Below are 22,168 nucleotides of genomic sequence, written 5' to 3' on the forward strand. Positions count from 1 at the left end.
TTGTTAAATTTTGGAGAATGCAGTGCTTATCACCTGATTACTGTGCCCAAGGGGGGTGGGAAATAATTCAGAAAACAAGCAGCATGTGAGAAAGACAAATACCAGATGATTTCACTCATATGTGTAATTTAAGAAACAAAACAAAAGAGCAAAGGAAAAAAAAAGAGAGAGGCAAACCAAGAAACAGGCTCTTAACGATGGAGAACAAACTGCTGCTTAGCGGAGGGGAGGTGGGTGGGGGGGGTTGGATTAAACAGGTGATGGGAATTAAGGAGTGCACTTGCCCTGATGAGCAGTAAGTGATGTATGGAATTGTTGAATCACTATATCGTACACCTGGAACTAGTGTAGCACTGTAAATACACAAACAAATAAATAAGTAAAATGAAAAAAAAAAAAAGAAATCGAGCAGCATGATCTCACAAGGCTCTAAACTTGAATCTGGATGTACCTCCTCATCTTCCTTCAATCCTTTCTTTTTTTTTTTTTTTTAAGATTTTATTTATTTGAGAGAGAGAGACAGAGAGAACACAAGCAGGGGGCTGGGAGAAGGAGAAGCCGATTCCCCACTGAGCAGGGAGCCTGATGTGGGGCTCAGTCCCAGGACCTGGGAATCAAGATCTGAGGTGACGGCAGAGGCTTAACTGACTGAGCCACCCAGGTGCCTCTCTTCCTTCAATCCGTATTAAGTGTCAACTGTATACCAAACACCCAACAAAGTGCATGTATCACCTGTCTTCATGGAGCTGCCAGTCTAGCTGGGAAGGCCAACCTGTTGACAATTACAGTTGTCTTCATGAAGTGCTGTGATGAAGTTACCTACAGCAAGTTTTCACAACCATGACAGTATTGACTTTTGGGGCCTGGTAATTCTTTGTTGGGGGAGTAGGGAGTGCATCCTGTGTGTTATAGGGTACTGAGTGGTATCCCTGGCTTCTACCCACTAGCTTCTAGCAGCACTCTCCCCGATCTAGTTGTGCGAGCTCTAATGTCTCCAGACATTGCCAGATATCCCTTGGTAGGTGGGTGTGGGGACAAACAAAATACTAGCCATGCCCACCTCCAGCATTTTGAGAACCACTGCCCCAGAGCCTCAGGGAGCGCCATCCAACTCAGGATGAGGGAAGGGGAGTCCAAACTTTGTAGAGGAGATAACTGAGCATCTCTCAGAGATGGCAAGAACTTAACTTACTCCCAAGTATGATTTCCCGAGTATGTCTTTGTCACTTTGAAAATCAACAAATAAACATGTCAGGATGCAATCTCTGGAAAATTAATAAGGCAACCAAAGTATTAAGGCAAGTGACCTCGCCTGTCTAGGGCAATTCAGGTTTCCAGTTCTTGTCACCTTTTACTCTCAAAAGTGTCCTGCTTTGGTATATGGTGGCATTACTGTCCCAGGGCACCTCAACACTATATATTACTTTAACCTTTTAAAAAGTATTGTTCCAATACCAACTGGATTTAAGTATGATCTCAACTATGAAAATATGTATGTCAATATCTGCATAGGAAAAACTATAATGAAATATAACAAAATGCTATGTGTATCATATCTTTCATTAATATATTGGTTTACATTTCTAAATTCCAACTCTTTAATCCAGGCGTGGGGATAGTGGGAAACCTGACAGAATACCTAAATATTTTAAAAATAGTTCCTTAATATCAAATATACTGTGTTCAAATTTCTAATTGTCTCATAGCTGTGATTTTTTTTTTTTTTACAGCTAAAAAAAATCAGGATCCAGGGGCGCCTGGGTGACGCAGTCGGTTGAGCCTCCGACTCTTGGCTTCCACTCAGGTCATGATCTCAGGATGGTGGAATTGAGTCCTGTGTGGGGCTCTGTGCTCAGCTCGGTGTCGGCTTGAGATTCTTACCCTGTGCCTCTCCCTCCCTCTCTGCCCCTCCACTCTGCACTAGAGAGCGTGCGCACGCTCTCTCTCAAATAAATTTTAAAAATCCTAAAAAAAAAAATCAGGATCCAAATGAGGTCCACACATGGCAGTCGATCCATGCATTTTTGGAGACTCTTAATCCATAGGTTCCTCCTCCATCACCATAGGTCAGCCTCCTAACTGGTTTTCCTACTCAGATTCTTGTTCCTGCTCTAATCCAGTTCCTACATCGCAGAAATGTATACGAGATCAACACCTCACTTAAACCCTTCAGTGCTTCAAAAGGCTCAAGGGGCCCCGGGCTAGGGCTTTGACCCTACTTACCACTCCACCTTCTTTAGGGGCCAGGAAATAGCCTTGCTCCCCTCAACTCTGCTGTTAATTTCTATTCTTCCTTCTGTCCCCTGTGTAACGTGTCTTCCCCAGAAGGTCCTCTCCTGACCACCCTCTCTGAAGAAAGCCTGCATTATTCCTTCCCACAACACTCCATTTTCTCACCTGATAGCATTTATTGCACATTGTTTTTATATTTTCACGCTGTGTGTTTACTTCATTAACGCCTCTCTCCCCAGACTGTCTGCCCCATGAAGGTATGGGCCATGTCTGTGTGTTCGCCTTGACTCTGTCTCCGTTGTCCAAACGCACTCAGGAAGGGCACAATAAATGTTGAACAAAGACAAGCTAGACAATCTCACAAAACACATAGGTCAGTGTGTCTGCCCATTCGGTTTTCATCTAGGACCGAGCTTCCCCTTTTCTAGCTACTGGACTTCTGGGCTACTTCCTCATTCTCATACATAGACAAGGGGAGAACACATTGGTGAAATAAAACAATAGGAAGTAATTTGGCAATAACTACCAAATTTTAGATGATGCAGTGGTTTCATTTCCCGGACTTCTCTTATGAATATATTTACCCAAGAGCACAAAGGGTTCATCACAGGGGTGTTTCTGCAGCCTGGTAGGTAAGAGCCAAATCCCAGAAGCAACCAGAATGCATATTAAAGGAGGAAAGGTTAGATAAAGTGCCACACCATCACTTCGTAGAATACACTTTGCAGCCCTTACCTTAACGGGAGAATGGTGTCATCACCAAGATGGTTAAAAGCATGGACTTCAGAGCCAGGTCACATGGGTTCAAATTCCTGCTCCACCGCCTAATATCTGTGTGACATTGGACAAATTGTCTCAGCTTCCTTATCTGTGAAATGGAATAATGACTGAGGGTTGTTGTGGGAAATAGTAAGTTAATACAAATGAAATATCTAAACAGTATGTGGCAATGAGAGTTTTCCTATATATAATGTATAGTAACACAGAAAAAATGCCCCTACTATATTGTTTAGTTTGTTTTTAATTAACTAGTTTTTTTTAAAGTTTATTTTTGTCAGTAATCTCTATACCCAATGTGTAGCCAGCCAGGTGCCCCAATTATCTAGGGTTTTTTTGGGTTTTTTTTAAGATTTTATTTATTTATTTGACAGAGAGAGACAGCCAGCGAGAGAGGGAACACAAGCAGGGAGAGTGGGAGAGGAAGAAGCAGGCTCCCAGCAGAGGAGCCCGATGTGGGGCTCGATCCCAGGACTCTGGGATCACACCCTGAGCTGAAGGCAGATGTTTAATGACCGAGCCACTGAGGAGCTCCAAATTAACTAGTTTTTTAATTGAAAAATTTAAACTGAACACCTTCTATGTGCCAGGCACTAGTTAATTGGGGTACCTGGCTGGCTCAGCCAGGAGAACAAGCGACTCTTGATCTCGGTGCTGTGAGTTCGAGCCCCACGTCAGCTGTAGAGATTACTAAGAGGAAAAAAAAAAGGAAGAAAAAAAATGTTAAACACATGGTAAAAAATTCACACAGGATGATAGGGTATATAACGAAAAATAAGTCTGTCTCCTGTCCCAGCGACAACTACTATTCACGGTTTCTTAGGAATTTTTCCAGAAATGTTCTATGCATATACAAACTTATATGTGTGATAATTATTCTCTCTCCCTCTCTCTCTCTCTCTCTCTCTCTCACACACACACACACACACACCCATCTTTTCCTTTTAAACACTTTGTCTTGGGGCGCCTGGTTGGCTCAGTCGTTAAGTGTCTGCCTTCGGCTCAGGTCATGATCCCAGTGTGGGATTGAGCCCTGCATCAGGCTCCCTGCTGGGCGGGAGGCCTGTTCCTCCCTCTCCCACTCCCCCTACTTGTGTTCCCCCTCTCTCTAACTCTCTGTCTGATAAATAAATTAAAAATCTTAAAAAATATATAAAAATAAAAAAATAAAAAAACACTTTGTCTTGCAGTTTGCTTTTTACACTTTATTTTTAAAAATATTTTATTTATTTATTTACTGAGAGAGAAAGAGCACATGTGCATGGGCAGGTGGAGGGGGCTGGGGAGAGGGAGAGAGAGAATCTCAAACAGAATCCCCCCCCCAGCCAAGCATGGAGCCCGACACGGGGCTCAATCTCACGACCTTGAGATCATGACCTAAGCCTAAATCAAGAGTTAGTTCCACGTTAAGTGACTGAGCCACCCAGGCACCCTAGCTTTTTATGGTTTATAGTGTAGCTTGGAACTTGTTCCATACCATTCATAGCTATCTCATTTTTTCCCCCACTATAACATACACCACCTAAGGAGGAACTATTTATCCAGTTCCCTACTGATGGACATTTTAGGGGGTGATATTCTCTTGCTAATACATAGAATGCAGCAATGAATATCCTTGGATATAGCCAAAATACGGTTAAGTTTAAAAGAAGGAGTAGTCCATATTTTGTTTTTACAGTGCATGCTGGTGTGTGCGTAAGTATGCACCCACTGAAAATAATTGGAATCTGTAGGAATTAGGAATGCAAGGAATAGAAAGAGGACAGTTTGAACAAAAGAGCCTGTATGTTGAAAGTGGGTTTAAAAAAATGAAAATGAAAATGTAACCCACACAATAAAACCTTCCCCCAAACTGTCTCCCAATACAGAAACAATCACATCACCTTCTGGCTCTCTCAACTCTGGGTTCACACCTCAGTCGTAGAGAATTCCTGCCTCTCGCCCCTGCATGCCTGCCTAGGGACCCGCACATCCCGCAGCACCCAGCCCAGTGCCTGGCACATTGAAGGTGTTTGGTAAACACTTTCAGAATGAATGAAGTTAATCATCCAACCGCCAGTTTCCCTGGATACAAAACTAGGATGGGAAAGCAGACCTGCAGTTCATAGCCATCACAAGAAATTACTGAGCAACGTGAATGTTCTTGAAAAAGATGAAACAGGCCCCTGGGCAGCTCAGTTGGTTAAGTACCTGCCTTCGGCTCAGTTCGTGATCCCAGAGTCCGTGGGTCTCCTTGCTCTACAGGGAGTCTCCCTCTCCCTCTGCCTCCTGGCCGCCCTGCTTGTGTGTGCTCTCTCTCGCTCTCTGTCAAATGAATTAAAATCTTAAAAAAAAAAAAAAAAGGAAAAAGATGAAACAGTGTATAAAAATACTCAAGAATCATCAATCTGAAATGTATCCTATGGGCTGACAAGGTCAAACACCCCCAGTGTGGCTGGTTCAAAGGCCCGAGGCAGCTTCCCCCATATGACACCAGCATGTTCAATTTGTTACCAGACAGAAAGACGACAGAGCGGGAGGAATAAAGTTGTTAGCTGAGCAGAGCCCTGCTGTCACATCTTCTAGATTTGAAACCATCTGGGTCTGTTCCCACTCTAGAAGTAAATCATTTTGGAAAGATTACGTCCCCTGACTTGCATGTCTGTTACAAAGTTCATATTAGAAGTCACTCAAGGATTCCCTGACCACAGAGAAATCTGAGAGCAGTGCGGAGCTGAGATTGCGGATGAGAATCATTCATTCAGGGGTGCCTGAGGGGCTCAGTCAGTGAAGCGTCTGCCTTCTGCTCAGGTCATGATCCCGGGGTCCTGGGATGGAGGTCAGGAATCCCTGCTCGGTGGGGGGTCTGCTTCTCCCTCTCCCTCTCCCTCTGCCCTTCCCCCCATTGGTGCTCTCACTTGCTCTCTCTCTCCCTCGCTCACTCTCGCTCTATCTCAAATACATAAATAAAATCTTTAATAAAAAAAAAAAGAAGAAGAATTATTCAACATTCAGTTAAGTGTTCACTGGGACCACCCACTCGGCGTGTGCCTGGCATTGTTCTAGGTGCCAGAGCTACAATGGTTTCAGAGCAAAGTCCCCGCTTTCACAGACCTTAAGCAAATAATATGATAAACAAATAAAATGATATTAAATGTAAGTCTAAGAAAACTACAGAGGATGTCAGTGGTGGAGTCCTCTGGGCCACACCCCCTGAGATGGTGAGCACCCTGAATGCTCTCGTATCACATCTGTGCAAGGGAGGGGAAGGAAGCAAGAGGGAGCAGAGGGGGAAATCAGGCTGAGAGGCAGAGCTAATGACAGCCTCAGCCAACTCCACGGGGAACTCCAGAGCTAAAAGGACCCAACTGAGTGGACTCCCTTCTACTTGCCCCCAGTCAATGCTTGGATGTGGGCTACCCAGCGAAGGCCGTGAGCTTGGGCAACTCTCTCTGTGGCTGAGGCAATCCTTGAAGGGGCTGCGAGCTGAAAGCTGTCTGCTGACTGCATTCCCAGCCGCTGGGCAGGAGTCCCTCCTCAAGGAAGGGGATCTAGGCTGCACACGTCCATGGCCATCACACAGAGTGTGGGGAGAGAGGGATGGCAGTGCCCGTGGCCTTGAGACAGGGTGGTCAGGGAAGCCCTCTCTGAGGATGTTTCAATGGCAACCCTGAATGAAGTAATGGGAGGGGAGGATTCTGAGGGAAAGCATCCTAAATAAAGGGACAGCAAATGCAAATGCTTCGAGGGAAGAATATTCTTGACATGTTCAAGGTGCAGCAAGAAAGTCAGCGTGGCTGGAGTGCCGTGAGCAAGGGGAGACTGGGGTAAATGAACAAGGGCCAAACCATGTAGGGCGTTGCATACCATCATAAGGACACTGGGTTTTATGGTTAATGGTATAGGAAATCATCGGAGGGCTGAAAACAGAAGAGGGACAAGAATGGCTTTCTGATTTAAGAAGACTACTCTGGGGGCACCTGGCTGGCTCAGTTGGTGAAGCATGCAACTCTTGGTCTCAGGGTCATGAGTTCAAGCTCCATATTGGCTGTGGAGCCTATTTTATTTTATTTTATTTTATTTTATTTTATTTTATTTTATTTTATTTTATTTTATTTTATTTTNGTGGGAGAGGAAGAAGCAGGCTCACAGCAGAGGAGCCTGATGGTGGGACTCGATCCCATAACGCCGGGATCACGCCCTGAGCCGAAGGCAGACGCTTAACCGCCGTGCCACCCAGGCGCCCCTTGAGCCTATTTTAAATAAATTAATTTAAAAAAATTTGGCTCTGGTTGCTGCTGCGTGGAGAAAGAGGAGCTAGAATGGAGGTAGGGACACCAGTCAGGAGGCTACTTGGTAAGAGAGAATAATGGTTGAGACTAGGGAATGGTAGCTGTGGAGATGTGGTTCTCGACTAAGGAGATTTTGCCCCACCCTGTCCATCCCCTACTGCCCAGGCTAGGGACATTTGGCAACATCAGGAGACATTTTTGGTCTCCAGATGCTACTAGCACCTATCGGGGAGAGACCAGGGATGCTGTTAAGCACCCAACAATAATGCATCGGACAGCCCTCCGAACAGAGAGCCCCCTAGTCCAGAATGTCCAAAGTAGCGAAGCTGAGAGACCTTGCTTCAGAGGAAGTGAGAAGTATCAGATTTGGGATGTATTTTGAAACTAGAATGGACAGAATTTGAATTTGGGTGTGGGGAATGAGAGAAAGAGGAATCAAGAGTGATTCTAAGGCTTTTGGCCTGAATAGCAGTGGATGATGGTACTGTTTACTGAGACGGGGGACTCTGAAGGAAGAACAGATTCTGGGTAGGGACAGGCAGTAAGTCATGGGTCTGCTTAAGGACAGGTGGAATCAACGATGCCTACTGGACGCCCAGGGGTGACGTTACATAGGTGACTGGCTATTTAGTCTTGAATTCAGGACAGAGATGAGCTGGTGCTATCAATGTGGGAATCATCAGAAGAAAGGTGGCCTTTGAAATCAGTAGATTACGAGAGATCATCTAAGGAGCGAACATAGACAGAGAGAGAGGTCAGAGGACTGAGCCCTGCAGGACTTTCACATCCAGCAGTAGGACCAGGACAGGAAGAGGAAGAGCCAGCAAAGAAGATGAAGAAGCAGCAACAGGGAAGGAGGAGGAGATAACCAGGTGACCGTGGTGTCCTGGGAGCCAAGGGAAGCAAACGCTTCATGAGACATGGCCAGATCAGCCGGGCTGACTGCCATAGGGTTACAGAGACAGAAACAAATTGTTCACTGGAATTGCATCGTGAAGCTTGTCAGCAACCTTGCCAAGGGCAGGTTCCATGGAGTGGGTTCAGGAGAGAGGAGGTGAGAAAGTGGAAATAGGCAATCAGAAAGAGGTGATTCTTTTCCGAGTTGTGCCTAAAAAAGGAACAGAAATATACCAATGGTCAGAGGAGGATATGAGGTCAAAGATGGAAAGGTATTGTGATACGTTTGCAGGCTGAAGGAAAGATCTAGTAGACAAGGGGAAATTGTTGATGTGAACCTCCATTGCATACTTACCACTTTCCAGGAGCTGTGTCAGGCATTTCATATGGATTGCTTAATTGTGCACCAAGCCAATGAGGTAGATAATGTTGTCCTCCCCATTTCACAGAAGACAAGTTGGGGCATGGGGAGGACGGGTTAGTTACATGGCCATGGTCTCATGACCATGGTGTAATTGTATGTAAGCAAGAGGTCCGACTCTGGGGCCCTTGTGCTCACTTTCTTCTTCATCTGGATTTCTCTCTTACTGCAAAACACAACCACTGGCTAAAATTTATATCCATTATCCTGTGTTATATCTCCACAGAGAGAAACAAAACTGTGGACCCTTCAAGACTTGGTTGAAGCGAATCTCCTGGTATTTGTATCTGACTTCTCCCACCCCCACCCCCTCTGCTTTGGGCCAAACTTCTATCATGGTCTCTACTATGCTGTTGCCCAACCCAGCACCCAGCACCCACCACAATGTGTCTGTTTACTTATCAGTCCTGCGTGCAGTGGAGCAGGACCTCTTCAAGGGCACAAGCTCCATCTAATTCATCTCCCTATCTCTGGCTGGCAGGACAGGCCCTCCAGCAGCAAATATTTGTTAAGGAGTTGAATAGATGGATGACTGAAGGAATGTAAAGAGTTACTAGGAATGTTGGCAACCACAAGTCAGCTGAATACGTGCCATCTAAATTTGCAAGCTGGATGGAGTACCTGGGTGGCTCAGTAGGTAAGCGGCTGCCTTTGGCTCAGGTCATGATCCCAGGGCTCCCTGCTCAGTGGGAAGTCTGCTTCTCCCTCTCCTCTGCTGCTCCCCCTGCCTGTGCTCTCCTGCTCTCTCTCTGTCAAATAAATAAATAAAATCTTAAAAAATAAATAAATAAGTTTGCAAGCTGGATACATACTAAAGTGCTCTCAAAATTCCGAGAGCAAAGGACACCCTGAGGAGTAGGGGTTTGTGGTTGAGGGTGCTTCTCCTGGATATTCTACCCCCAGACATTTTATTCAGCATGTCTGAGGTGGAGGCCAAAACTTAGCACAAGGCAGTTCTTCTGTTTTCAAAGAATCCCACGCAAGTAGTCCACGGTCGTACCGCTGGAACGTGCTGGGGAATCAGGAGACTTGGATTCCAGTTCGCATTCCCCACTTACCATGTGGATAGGGCTGCCAGCTAAAACACTGCATGCAATATTGAGATATGCTATACTAAAAAATTACTCATTTATATGAAATTCAAATTTAACTGGGCCCCTGCATGTTTATTTGCCTAATCTGGCAACATCCCAGTTGGGTGGACCTTGGCCAAGCTACGTAATACCCCCTTTGATCTTCAGGCTTCTTATCTATAAAATGGAGAAATTTGAGCTTTCCTCATTGTCATGAGGATTAAATAAGGTCTTTTGTAAAGTGCCTCATCAGCGGAAGGCACATGATAAGTGCCCTATAAATGAGCTAGTAGAATTTTTAACATTTAATTTCCTTCTCTCCTACAGCATTAAAGTAAAATTCATCAAATCAGATTTACACACAGCTTCTCAGAAATAGATCAGGTAAATGGAAAGTTCACGTGAGTCTGGCTGGGATGGTGAAGTATGGAGAGATCAGTCAGTCCTGGGCCCCAAACAGAGGGTTCCTGGAGGACATCCAAAGTCTCATTCAGCTGCTAATTTCTTAGTCAGATCTTGGAGTTTTCCCAAATCCGCCAACCAGTAACAGAAAGATGTGATCCTTCCAGAAACCAGTAGGTGGGAGTGTGTGCATTTGAGGACTGAAGTGGGATTCGGCAGGAGCAGTCAAACAGCACCGCCGCAGGGTTTCACTGTGGTTGAGAGAACAATGGAGGGTCTGAGAAAGCTCTGGGCAGAGCGCTGGTCAGGGGGCCCCCAAACTGCCAACTAAGTCAGCCTGTAGGGGACCGGCCCTGATGGGCAGATTTGGGTGTACACCGTGTAGAAAGAAAACAGACTTTGTATGTTGAGAGACCCCCAAAAAACAAAAGCGGGGCACCTGGCTGGCTCAGCGGGTAAAGCACTCGATTCTTGGTCTCGGGGTTGTGAGTTCAAGCCCCACGATGGGTGTGGAGATGACTTAAAAATAAAATCTTAAAAAAAAAAAAAAAAGCCAAAGCAAGTGACAGACCAAAAGAAAAAAATCTGCAAATTGTATTAACAAGGAATTTCAGAATGCATAAAGATGTCCCACCAATCATTAAACCAAAGACAAGAAAGAAAGAAAGAAAGAAAGAAAGAAAGAAAGAAAGAAAGAAAGAAAGAGGGGCGCCTGGGTGGCTCAGTCATTAAGCGTCTGCCTTCAGCCCAGGGCGTGATCCCAGCGTTCTGGGATCGAGCCCCACATGAGGCTCCTCCGCTGGGAGCCTGCTTCTTCCTCTCCCACTCCGCCTGCTTGTGTTCCCTCTCTCACTGGCTCTCTCTCTCTGTCAAATAAATAAATAAATAAATAAATAAATAAATAAATAAATAAAATCTTTTTTAAAAGAAAGAAAGAAAGAAAGAAAGAAAGAAAGAAAGAGAAAGAAAGAAAAGACAACTGGATGCCAGGGATGCCTGGGTGGCTCAGTCGGTTAAGCATCTGCCTTCGGCTCAGGTCATGATCCCAGGGTCCTGGGACGGAGTCCGGCATCAGGCTCCTTGCTCAGTGGGGAGCCTACTTGTCTCTCTGCCTGCCGCTCCCCCTGCTTGTGCACTCCTCTGCCCACAACTAAATAAATAAAATTTAAAAAAAAAAGAAAGAAAAATGGATGGCAGATATGAACAGACAATTCACACAGGAAATACAAATGGTCAATATACATATGAAAAACAAGATGAATGTCTCTAGCAACAGGGAAATACAAATTGTAGCAAGACTGTAGGGAGGCTCTGCCTTATTTTCCTATGATTATTAAGGGGAATCACTTAATATTCATTGAGCACCTATTCTGTGCCAAGTATTGTGCTTTAAGAGCTTTCTACACATTAACTCAGCATTTAATTTGTACAAAAACCTTGAGAAACAGGAACAAAGGGAATTCCCATTTTACCTGCAGAACACGTGGGCTTAGAAAGGTTAGTAACTTGCCTTGAACGCACTCAGCTGGGAAGGGCAGAGCAGGGTTCAGACTCAGGTTTGTGTGGTTCAAGTCCTTCCTCTCCCCACGCTGCTTTTTCTAAGACTTCAGTCCAGGCAACATCTAACGCTCGAATGTGGTGCTTTGGAGAAGGCCCTGGAAGCCAGAGAGGAGCAGACAAAGAAAAACAAACGAAAACCTCAGAAAATCAAATGGGTTTGGGAGTAGGCCTGGCGAAGCAGCGTTCTTTGGCAGAGCCTGCGAAGCTGGGATTTGGGAACTGGCGAGAGGGGAGTTCGGGAGGCCACCTGGGGGGCGGGGAACCAGTTCACGGCCGCATTCAAAGCAGGATGGAGTCTGGCTGGCCTGAAGGTTCACAGCCTTAGAGGCTGGAACCCGAGGAATCTGTTTGTCAGTCCACTGCATGCTGAGTTGCAATTCTTATTTCTAAACCTTCCAGGCCAGAGTCCGCATCTCCCTCCCCCATTCTCGCACCTGCTGGCAGCAGGGGGGCTCCGATGAATGGACAAGTTCCACGGATTCTTGCCCCTTCCCCCACCTTTTACATAGCCAAGACCAGGGACAAAAGGCGCCCGGGGTCTGGGGCTCCCTCCTCGGGCTCTTGCCAGCTCCAGGGAGTGCCAGACAGCTGGAGCCATGCTCCACGCCACACAATTTACATTTTTTACAGCTTCCCCACTGCCACCACCGCTCCCCTCTTTCCTTCTTGGCCACGGCCAGGGCCACCGGTCCACAGCTCCCTGGAGGTGGAGGGTACTTGCCGGGGAAACAGCCAGGGCAGCAGGAATACCGACAGGGACACCATGCTCAGGGCCCATGCTAGCCGGAATGCTGGGCCGAAGGAGCGGCCCTTTGTCCAAGACAGGACGTCCCACCCAGCAGCAGTACACGTTAGTTGCCTCCCTGTTCTTGGGGTCGCGGTTCCAGGCCCCACGTGGGGGCTGCCCTGGAGGATGTTGGTCCCTATCTCTTTGCATGGCTTCCTAATCCACTAATAAATGCAGCTACTATTTATTAAGCACCTCCCGTGTCTTGCGAACAGTGGTGAATGCCTTTGTATCTGTCCCCTCCTGTAAATCTTAAAACCACCCCAGGTGGAATGAGTATGGGCCACATTTTCCAGATGAGACAAGAGGCTCAGAGAGGAGAGGCTTGCCCCAAGCCTCCACACAGTCAGCTGGCAGTCAGCTATCAGCGGCAGCCCAAGATGTGGGCCCAGGTCTCCCCCTACCCTCTACCTTAAGGGTAAGTCTGAGGACCCTTGGGTAACCCCTACCTCACATTCTCTTGCACAATTCCTCAGCCTCTGTTATTTACACGTTTACCCCCGGCTCCAAAATCAGGCCATCATCCTGACCCTTCCTGGGGCCTCAGGACTGGCCCCACCTGAGCACCCCTTGCCCTCCTAAGATGGCCTCCTGAGAAGCCCACATTTTGTTTCAAATACTAGCTCAGCAGGACAGGCCAAGGTAAGGGATAGTTATTCCTCACCTCTGTGAGGAGCCCTGTCAAGATTCAAGTATGGCTCGGATTTGCGGCTCCCTGACCCTCCTTCATTTCTGTCAGGCCCGGCCTCTGTGGACAGGGCCTAGCTTCAGTCAAAATGAGTGCTGGTTGATTCTCACTGGCATGTTCCACCTCTTCTGATAGTTCGCAAAGTGCCTTCGGCTTCCTAGGTCACCCGCCAACACATCAAAAGGCACCCGATGGGGAGAGGAAGGAAAACTCTGCTCCCTGGCCACCTCCTGCCTCTGACTGAAGAGCTGAAATCTAGCCATGGATGTGGTCAAGGGCAGTAGCCCTGCCAGCCTCAACCTCAAAGGGCCAAGGACCCCACCTTCAGAAGCCACTTCAGTCACAATAATTCCATGTACGTACTGAGCAAAAGACAACACGAGGTGCTTCCTTTGTTCACTTACTGAAACACAGAAATAAATACAGAAGTATGTAAATACTTACCTACATATTATGTTCTTTGGCTAAGCAATTCCACCTCATGAGTCTTATGGAAATGTTTGCACAATATGTGCAAATATGTCTCCTGCACATTGTTTTTATAATACAGAACAACTGGAAACAACCTAAATGTCCAATTGCAAGGGATTAAATACATTATTAATCCCTACAATAAAATATTCTATAGCTGGGGGACGCCTGGCTGGCTCAGTTGGTTAAGTGTCTGACTCTTGATTTGGGCTCAGGTCAGGATCTCAGGGTCGTGGAATTGAGCTCTGGAGGCAGGGCTCTGGCTCAGCACAGAGTGGGCTTGGGATTCTTTCCCTCTTCTTCTTCCCCTTCGGCCCCTTCCCCGCTCACGCTCCTGCTTGTGCACACACTCTCTCTCTCAAATAAAATTTAAAACATACATATGTATTCTGCAGCTGTTAAAAGTGTGAGGTAATCAGGGCATCTGGCTGGCTCAGTCAGTGGAGCATGTGACTCTTGATCTCAGGGTAGTGAGTTCGAGCCCCACATTGGGTGTAGAGATTACTTAAATAAATAAAATAAAGTCTTTAAAAAAGTCTTTAGAATACCTGGGTATTAAAAAAAAATCCAGAAGCCCAGGTTGCACTCCAAATTATATCATAATTTCTTGGGGTGAGAGGGAGTCACCTCTTTTTTAACCTCTTCAGGTGATTCCTACGAGCGGCCAACTTGGGAAAAACCACCTTAAAGAAACAGAAGGAAGGAAAGGTTGAGAAAGGAAAATGAGCTTGTAAATGCTTCACATGAAATTTAAACAGATATTACCTTCCTTTTTTCTGGGAAAAGAACGGGCCTGGGGTCACTTCGAATCATCCCTAGGCTTCTATCGGCATGGAACTTAGCGATACCAAACTTTTCTGATGACACCTGAGGTCTTCTAGAAGTTGATCGCTTGACTTGAGGAGATCAAGTCTCCAAGGGCAGAAATAAAGGAAAGGGTCCACGTTGCTGCGTTCCAAAGGACATGAGCCGCCGCCTCATTAGTAAACTGGGAGCACAGATAACGCACAGGGCCTGACACAGCAGAGGCTCTCAAAAAGTGGTAGCTTCTTTGTTTTCAGGAAGGGAGGGAGCTCAGAGATGAGCCAAGTACCAGGCACTTGGGCATTCTGTCGCACAATCCTCCCACACAAGCCCCGTTGTTTGGGAGGCAAACGTTGACATCTCTCTCTCTCTCTTTTTTTAAAGTACTCTCTCCACCCAACGTGGGGCTCGAACTCAAGACCCTGAGATCAAGAGTCATATGCTCTACCTACTGAGCCATCCGGGTGCCCCCACCCTGTCACTTCTTAGGGACATTTGGGGCTGGAAAATAACTGTGATTAGCCCCTCTCATTTTCAGATGCACTCTCCATATACCACCAGAGAAAGGGAGGGTGTGGCCAAAGTCATCTGGGGTCACTCTGCTTGGAAATGATAGAACACGTTAAGACCTGTAGGAACCCGCACCATGAAAGACAAGGAGACTTCTATCTCTGAGCCCAAGGGGAAGTGTCAGAGGCTTTGGGCATTTGTTCTGCACGGCAGACGGATCTGGGCAGAGGAGGCCTCCCATTTTCCACCCCCAAACCTTCCATTCCCTCCTCCCTCAAAACAGCTGCAGCTTAACCTGGTGTTCACACCTGTTTCCTGGCCTGGCAGGCAAGTGCATCTTCCTACTCCAGAGGATTTGGTTCTGCTTTTACTCTTTTTCAGTTCTCTTGAAAAAGGCAGGTGCCCCTGGGCATTGTCTGCTGTCTCTTCCTACCCCTTTTCACACCACTTTTTTTTTTATTTTCTTTTTTCTTTCTTTTTTTTTTTTTAAGGTTTTATTTATTTAGTTGACAGAGAGGGAACACAAGCAGGGGGAGTGGGAGAGGAAGAATCAGGCTCCTAGCGGAGAAGCCTGTTGTGGGGCTCAATCCCAGAACCCTGGGATCACGCCCTGAGCCAAAGGCAGATGCTTAACGACCGCGCCACCCAGGCACCTCCACCACTTGAATCAAATAGTCACAAACAGGGCCTTGCTGAACACGTCCGCCCGTGAGACCCAGCAGCATGGGTAGCACATCAGTCCTGGAGGGTCTGTCTTGGGTCATCCATGGCTCCCTCCACTTGGAATCCCTGCTCTGTCATCTGTGTCTCCTGGGCAGCATGCTCTCATGCCACCTTCTCCAGGAACCTCCACGTGTCTCAGCTGCTCTGTGTCCTCATGGCGCTTGGATACCACTACTGCATGGCTTACTGGAGTATTTGGGTTATAGCTGTGGGTATGTGTGTCTCCCCCAGCAGACTGAGCATTTCCTTGAAGACAGAAACAATCTTTTGTTGATCTGTGTATTCTTCAAGCACTGAACACAGTGACTGGCATATTAAAAATATATTTATGTAGTTGCTTGCTTATGCTCTTTCCAAAAAAAAAAGATTTGAAGTATCTTCCTAAAATACCTACAGAGTTGCAGAAATGGGGCTGAAGAAATGGGAGGGTAAGGAAATCCTAGAATGAGAGCCAATAATAATCATAAAAATAATGACAATATCGGGACGCCTGGGTGGCTCGGTTGGCTGAGTGTCAGACTGTTGATTTTGGCTCAGGTCATAATCTCAGGGTAGTGGGCTCTGCACTCTGCAGGAAGTCTGCGTCTCTCTCTCTCCCCTCCCCCTCTGCCCCTCCCCCCCGTACTCATGTGCTCTCTTTTTAAAATAAATAAATAAATCTTTAAAAAATAATAATATAAATAATATTTGAGTGCTTAGTATATGCTGAGTACTGTTCTAATTGCTTTATTATTTTTTTTTATACTTAAGAAAGTTTTTTTAAGTAAACTTGAACTCATGACCCCTGAGATTAAGAGTGGTATGCGCTACCGACTGAGCCAGCCAAGCACCAGGCACGCCTGTTCTAATTGCTTTAGCTGCTGGGGCACCTGGCTGGCTCTGCTCCTGGAGCCTATGACGCTTGATCTTGGGGTTGTGAGTTTGAGCCCCAAGTTGGCTGCAGAGATTACTTAAAAATAAAATTAAAAAAAATAATAATTGCTTTATGGGGCACCTGGGTGACTGGGTTGGTTGAGTGTTCAACTCTTGATCTCAGCTCAGGTCTTGGTCTCAGGATCGTGGGTTTTAACCCTGCATTGGGTATATTTGCTTATAAACTGTGCATATGCATGGATGAACGTATGCAATAGGACATGCATTATAAAATACAAAAATAAAAATTGAAAAGAATGAGAGAAAAATATAGATACACAAAGAAATTCTGAGGATCATCTTGTCTCTTCCCTCCAGTGGACACAGGGTCCCTCTTGAGTTCCCAGTCTGACCGACCCTCTGTGAAGGTCCACAGCACAACACAGAAAAAGCATTTCAGTGACAGCAGTTCTAGAATAATGTGGTCCAACTTTGCAACTCTGTGATTGGCCCATCTGACTAAGTCATAACTGTTTTATTTTTTGGTCTAGTAACAACCAGGTATTTAAGATTTCATTTTTAACCAATCTCTACACACAACCTGTGGGGCTCGAACTCACAACCCTGAGATCAAGAGTCCCATGCTCTACCGACTGAGCCAGCCAGGCGCCCCTAGTAATAACTATTTTAAAAGCCAACTAGTATTAACTGAGCTTTTTCGGTGTGACAGTCGCTGTACTAAATGCTTTATTTGCATTTCTTCATTTAACCCTTATCACAACCCATGAGGTAATTATCATCATAATCACCATTTTACAGGTGAGGAAACTGAACTTTACAGGGGTTAATTTGTTCCTGGGGTAGAGCTGGGTTTAAACTCAGGCTTATTAGTTTCTGAAGCCAGTGCTTTTCTTGCCTTTTTTTTTTTTTTAAGATTCATTTATTTATTTGAGAGAGAGAGAAAGTGTGTGAGCGCGCACAAGCGGGAGGGGCAGAGGGAGAGGGAGACAAGCAGACTCTCCACTGAGCAGGGAGCTGGCCCGCGGCTGGAGGCTGGACCTCAGGGAGCTGAGATCACAACTTGAGCCGAAATCAAGAGTCAGAGACTCCACCAACGGAGCCACCCAGGTGCTCCTAAAGCCAGTGCTTTTAATCTTAATCTCTACAGCCTCAGAAATTCTGAATACAGGGGCACCTGGCTGAGTTGGGAGAGCATGAGACGCTTGATCTCAGGTCATGAGTTTGAGCCCCACAGTGGGCATGGAGTTTACTTAAATAAAATATTAAAAAAAAAAAAGAAAGAAAAATTCTGAATATAGATGGCTCTAACCAGTAGTTTCTCCTCTTTTCCAAATCTTTTTTATTTACAAAAAGAATGTGTTCTTGGGATGCCTGGCTGGTTCAGTCAGTTAAGCGGCTGCCTTCAGCTCAGGTCATGATCCTGGGGTCCTGGGGGATTGGGGGATCCAGGTGGGCTCCTTGCTCAGTGGGGAGCCTGCTTCTCCCTCTTCCTGCCCCTCCCCCTGCTTGTGTTCTCTCTCTCTGCAAATAAATAAAATCTTAAAAAAGAAAAGAAAAGAATGTGTTCTTATGGTAAAAAAAAAAAAAGGCTAACCAAACTGAAGGGTACAAAGTAAAAAAGCCACCTCTTCCCACAAACATGCTCACCAGGATTTCTCCCTATGTTTGTTCTCTTTAATGTTTTCCAAACTTCCTTCTCCTCACTGAACACGTGTAGATAGATATTGATTAGATAGATTTTTGCAAAAATGGGATCAGAAAATACATTTTACTCTTAACTCCTTTTTTAACTTGGCTATCTTTCCAGGTCGGTTTACGCAGATCTATTTACACCTTAGAAGAAGTATCACAATTGACTACTTAATCCCTTTAAAAAAAAATCCTCTCTTGAGGGGTGCCTGGGTGACTCAGTTGGTTAAGTGTCTGCCTTCTGCCCAGGTCATGATCCCAGGGTCCTGGGATGGAGCCCCGCATCCAGCTCCCTGCTTCTCCCTCTCCCTCTGCTGCTTCCCCTGCTTGTACTCTCTGTCAAATAATAAATAAAATCTTTAAAAAAAAATCCTCTCTCTTGATTTTTCCTTCGCTCCTTTGTTTTTCTTCTCCAGCCCACTCTATGGGGTGGTCCCTTTCTTTCCTTCCTCTTGTTCCTCCTATCTTCCTCCATTATCTGTTATCGCTTCCCTTGGCCTTAGATCTTATCTACAGGCCAACAACTCCCGGATTTCACTCTACCTGGAACACTTGGCAATTTTCTGTATTTTCAATTTGCTTTGTTGTTAGTTTTAAGCCTATTCAAAACGTACTTGGAGGATGTATATTTGTATTTGCTTGTACTTATAAAAAGAAACTCTGGAAGGAAATGAATAAAAGTGCTTAACTGAGTGGAGTGGCGGAGTGGAGGGAATTGGGAATAAGCTAACCAAAATCAAGGGCACCGGGCCTGAGATTAAGAACAGAATGATTGGGGGACCTTGGGTTCATCCTCTTTTCAGATGAAGCAGAGGTGATAGAAGAAATGCAATGAACTAGTGGGGAGAGGACCAGGAGCCCTTGAAGCCTTGTTTGAGGCTGGGCTTTTCTAGTTGGGTACACGTGCTTGTTCCCTTGGGGTCCGGGGAGGAGCTATTATCCACCAGCCCTCTTTCCTCTCCAGGTAAATTCCCTAAGGACGGCTGCTGTGTGAAGCCCCTCACTCCAAGGGCCCCTAGCAAAGGCCCTGCAGACAAAGTAAGTGTCGATCCCTGGGGGCAAAGACTGTCCACCAGGCACATTTCCAACACTGTCCTGTCTGCCCTGCGCCTAAATGGGAATGCTGCTTGCAGGTAAGTTTCCTTCCCGGAAAGTGATACTCCCACACCTCAACCCTACATAATTCACTCTTCTATTATAAAACTTACGAAATACACCAAAATTGAGAGAACCGCATAATGAATCACCTTGAATGAATGGGAAAAGGAACCCCTGATTCAATAATAATTATCAGTACTTTGACATACGTAGCTTACCCTTTTCTCTTCTTTTCCTGTGGTTTTTAAGAAGTAAATACCTGATTAAAAATAAAAAAAAGAAGCAAATACCTGAGGTCCTATCATTTCATGCCTCTTACACGTCTATCTGAAAATTCAGGACATATTTTACTATTACCACTTTGTACACATTAACATTACTTCCTTAGTATATGCTAAGACAGTCTATATTCAAACTTACCACCAAAGTAAATGACTTTATGTATTTGTTTTTAAGGTTTTATTTATTTGTTTGCCAGAGAGAGAGAGAGACAGAGCACACAAGCAGGGGGAGCAGCAGGCAGAGGGAGAAGCAGGCTCCCCGCTGAGCAAGGAGCCCAGTATGGGACTTGATCTGGGATCATACCGAGAGCCAAAGGCAGGCATTTAGTCAACTGAGCCACCGAAGCAGCCTCCCAGGCGTCCCATGACTTTACTTTTTTTTTTTTAAGGTTTTATTTATTTTTTGACAGAGAGAAAGAGAGAAAACGAGAGAGAAGCAGGGGGAGCAGCAGGCTGAGGGAGAGGAGGAAGCAGGGGGAGCCTGATGTGGGACTCAATCCCAGGACTTGAGCCACAGGCAGACGCTTAACCCACTGAGCCACCCAGGTGCCCCAGTAAATGACTCTAAAGCCACAGATAATTCCAGATTGGAGCTGCAAACGAAGCCAGAGAAGCCAGCAACAGCCTGACAGCCTGCTCAGCACAGGGCTCTGAGCCATCCAGCGTCCAGGAGTGACGGACTCACAAAGCCCTTGTTCCTTTCCTTGGTAAGAGTAGCTCTTCTGGAGTACTCACTGCGACCCCAGCTGGGCTGTGGCTTCTGACTGGAAGAGATGACACGAGCTCTTTAGGTGGCTTCCACAGCACTGAGCGTAACGTCTACAGAGAGTAGATGCTCAGCCCATTGTGATTTGAATTGATAATCATATCTCCCTGGTATTAAATGTTTCTTCACAGCCCAGGAGTGACGTCAGTGTTTAATTCCATCATTGGAATGAAGTGGATATCGTCCCCATTTCACAGATGAGGAAACTAGGGGTCAGATTTGTGTAAGTTCCCTTAACCAGGAAGTAGTACAGGAGCGGAGAGTCAGCTCGGGTTGGCCAGAATCCGGAGTCTGAGTTGTTACCTGTCTTTCCGTGTAATTGCCAAGGGACTCTGGGTAGAGGGGAAGTGGCAGGGAGGAAGAGGGAGAAGAAAAGGAACAAAGGAAAAAGAAAGGAAACCAGGAGATTATGACATCATGGAGTAACTGTCAGCCATCGAATGTAGGGCCTTCATGTTCGGTAAACACAGTAATAAGTGTGGTTTTGCATGTGGAAGGTATGACAAGAGTTTTGAGCCTCAGCCCTCGGACTCTAGAGTCAGGTCTTTAGACATCACTGTGTCCCCCTCAGGCCTAGCCCAGGACCTGGTGCGTAGTCAGAGCTCAGATATCTGCCAGCGCATGAGCAAATACAGGAGTAAGTGAACGACGGAATAAAGAAATGATTGAATGAATGATGGACTAATGTATGTTACTTAGGCACCAGTGGATAAATGAATTGAATGGAGAGGGATGAATTCTTTAAATCTCCGTGGGGAATGAGTAGTACAGCTAAATGGAATAGCAGTGTCCTTTGCTGAGCCTTTATCATTAGACCCGTGCTAAGAATTTCATAAGCCGTTTTTCATTTAATCCTCATAGCAAACCTCTCCAGTATTATTCTCATCATTTTTTAAGCGAGGAATTAGGTCTGGAGACATGAGAAAACCTGTTCAGTTGCACACAAGGGCAGAACTGGAATTTCAACCCTGCTGTCCCACCCCACAGCTCGGGCTGCTCACTGCCCAGCCAGTGCCCAATCGATGCTCAATTCAGAACTTATTTTTTGTAGGTGATGCAAATACAGGTGACCCCCCCCCACTTATACAAGCCCTGGACAGCTATACATTTAAACCCAGTTAATTACTTATCTCAGTTCATTATTTAAAGGAAGCTTTTCTATTGTATGTCTCTTTATAAGTGAAGGATTACCCCCCGACTCATCTGCTTCCTAAATCTGAATTTTGTTCAAAGCAAGGTACATATTAACTAAAGATGTCTACTTGTAGGATTTCGTTTAATTATCGCTGGGAATCTAGGATTTTTGGTGTTTGGACACCTGATGACTAAGACCTTAATTTTGTAATACCTAATTTTAACAGTTTAAAGAAAGGTAAATTAAAATTTAGCAAAACCAGAATCCATGAAAGAAAAGCAGGTATGGTCAATATATGCAAACATAAAAAGTTTTCTTCAGGATAAAAACCACCATAAGCAAAGTCTAATTATAAACCACAAAATTGGAAAAAACATCTATTTTTATTTTACTTTATTTTTTAGAAGATTGTATTTATTTATTATTTATTTTAAAGATTTTAGTTATTTATTTGACAGAAGGAGGGAGAGAGAGAGCCCAAGCCGGGGGAGTGGCAAGCAGGGGGAGTGGCAGGCAGAGGGAGAAGGAGAAGCAGACTCCCCGCTGAGCAGGGAGCCTGATGCAGGACTCCACCCCAGGACCTGGGGATCACCACCCGCCCTGAAGGCAAATGCTTAACCGACTGAGCCACCCAGGCACCCCTATTTTTTAATCTATTAAAAAGAATTTTTTTTAAAAGATTTTATTTTTAAGTAATCCCACATCCAACT

This window comes from Ailuropoda melanoleuca, chromosome 14 (assembly GCF_002007445.2).
Source record: "Ailuropoda melanoleuca isolate Jingjing chromosome 14, ASM200744v2, whole genome shotgun sequence".
Lineage (NCBI taxonomy): Eukaryota > Metazoa > Chordata > Mammalia > Carnivora > Ursidae > Ailuropoda > Ailuropoda melanoleuca.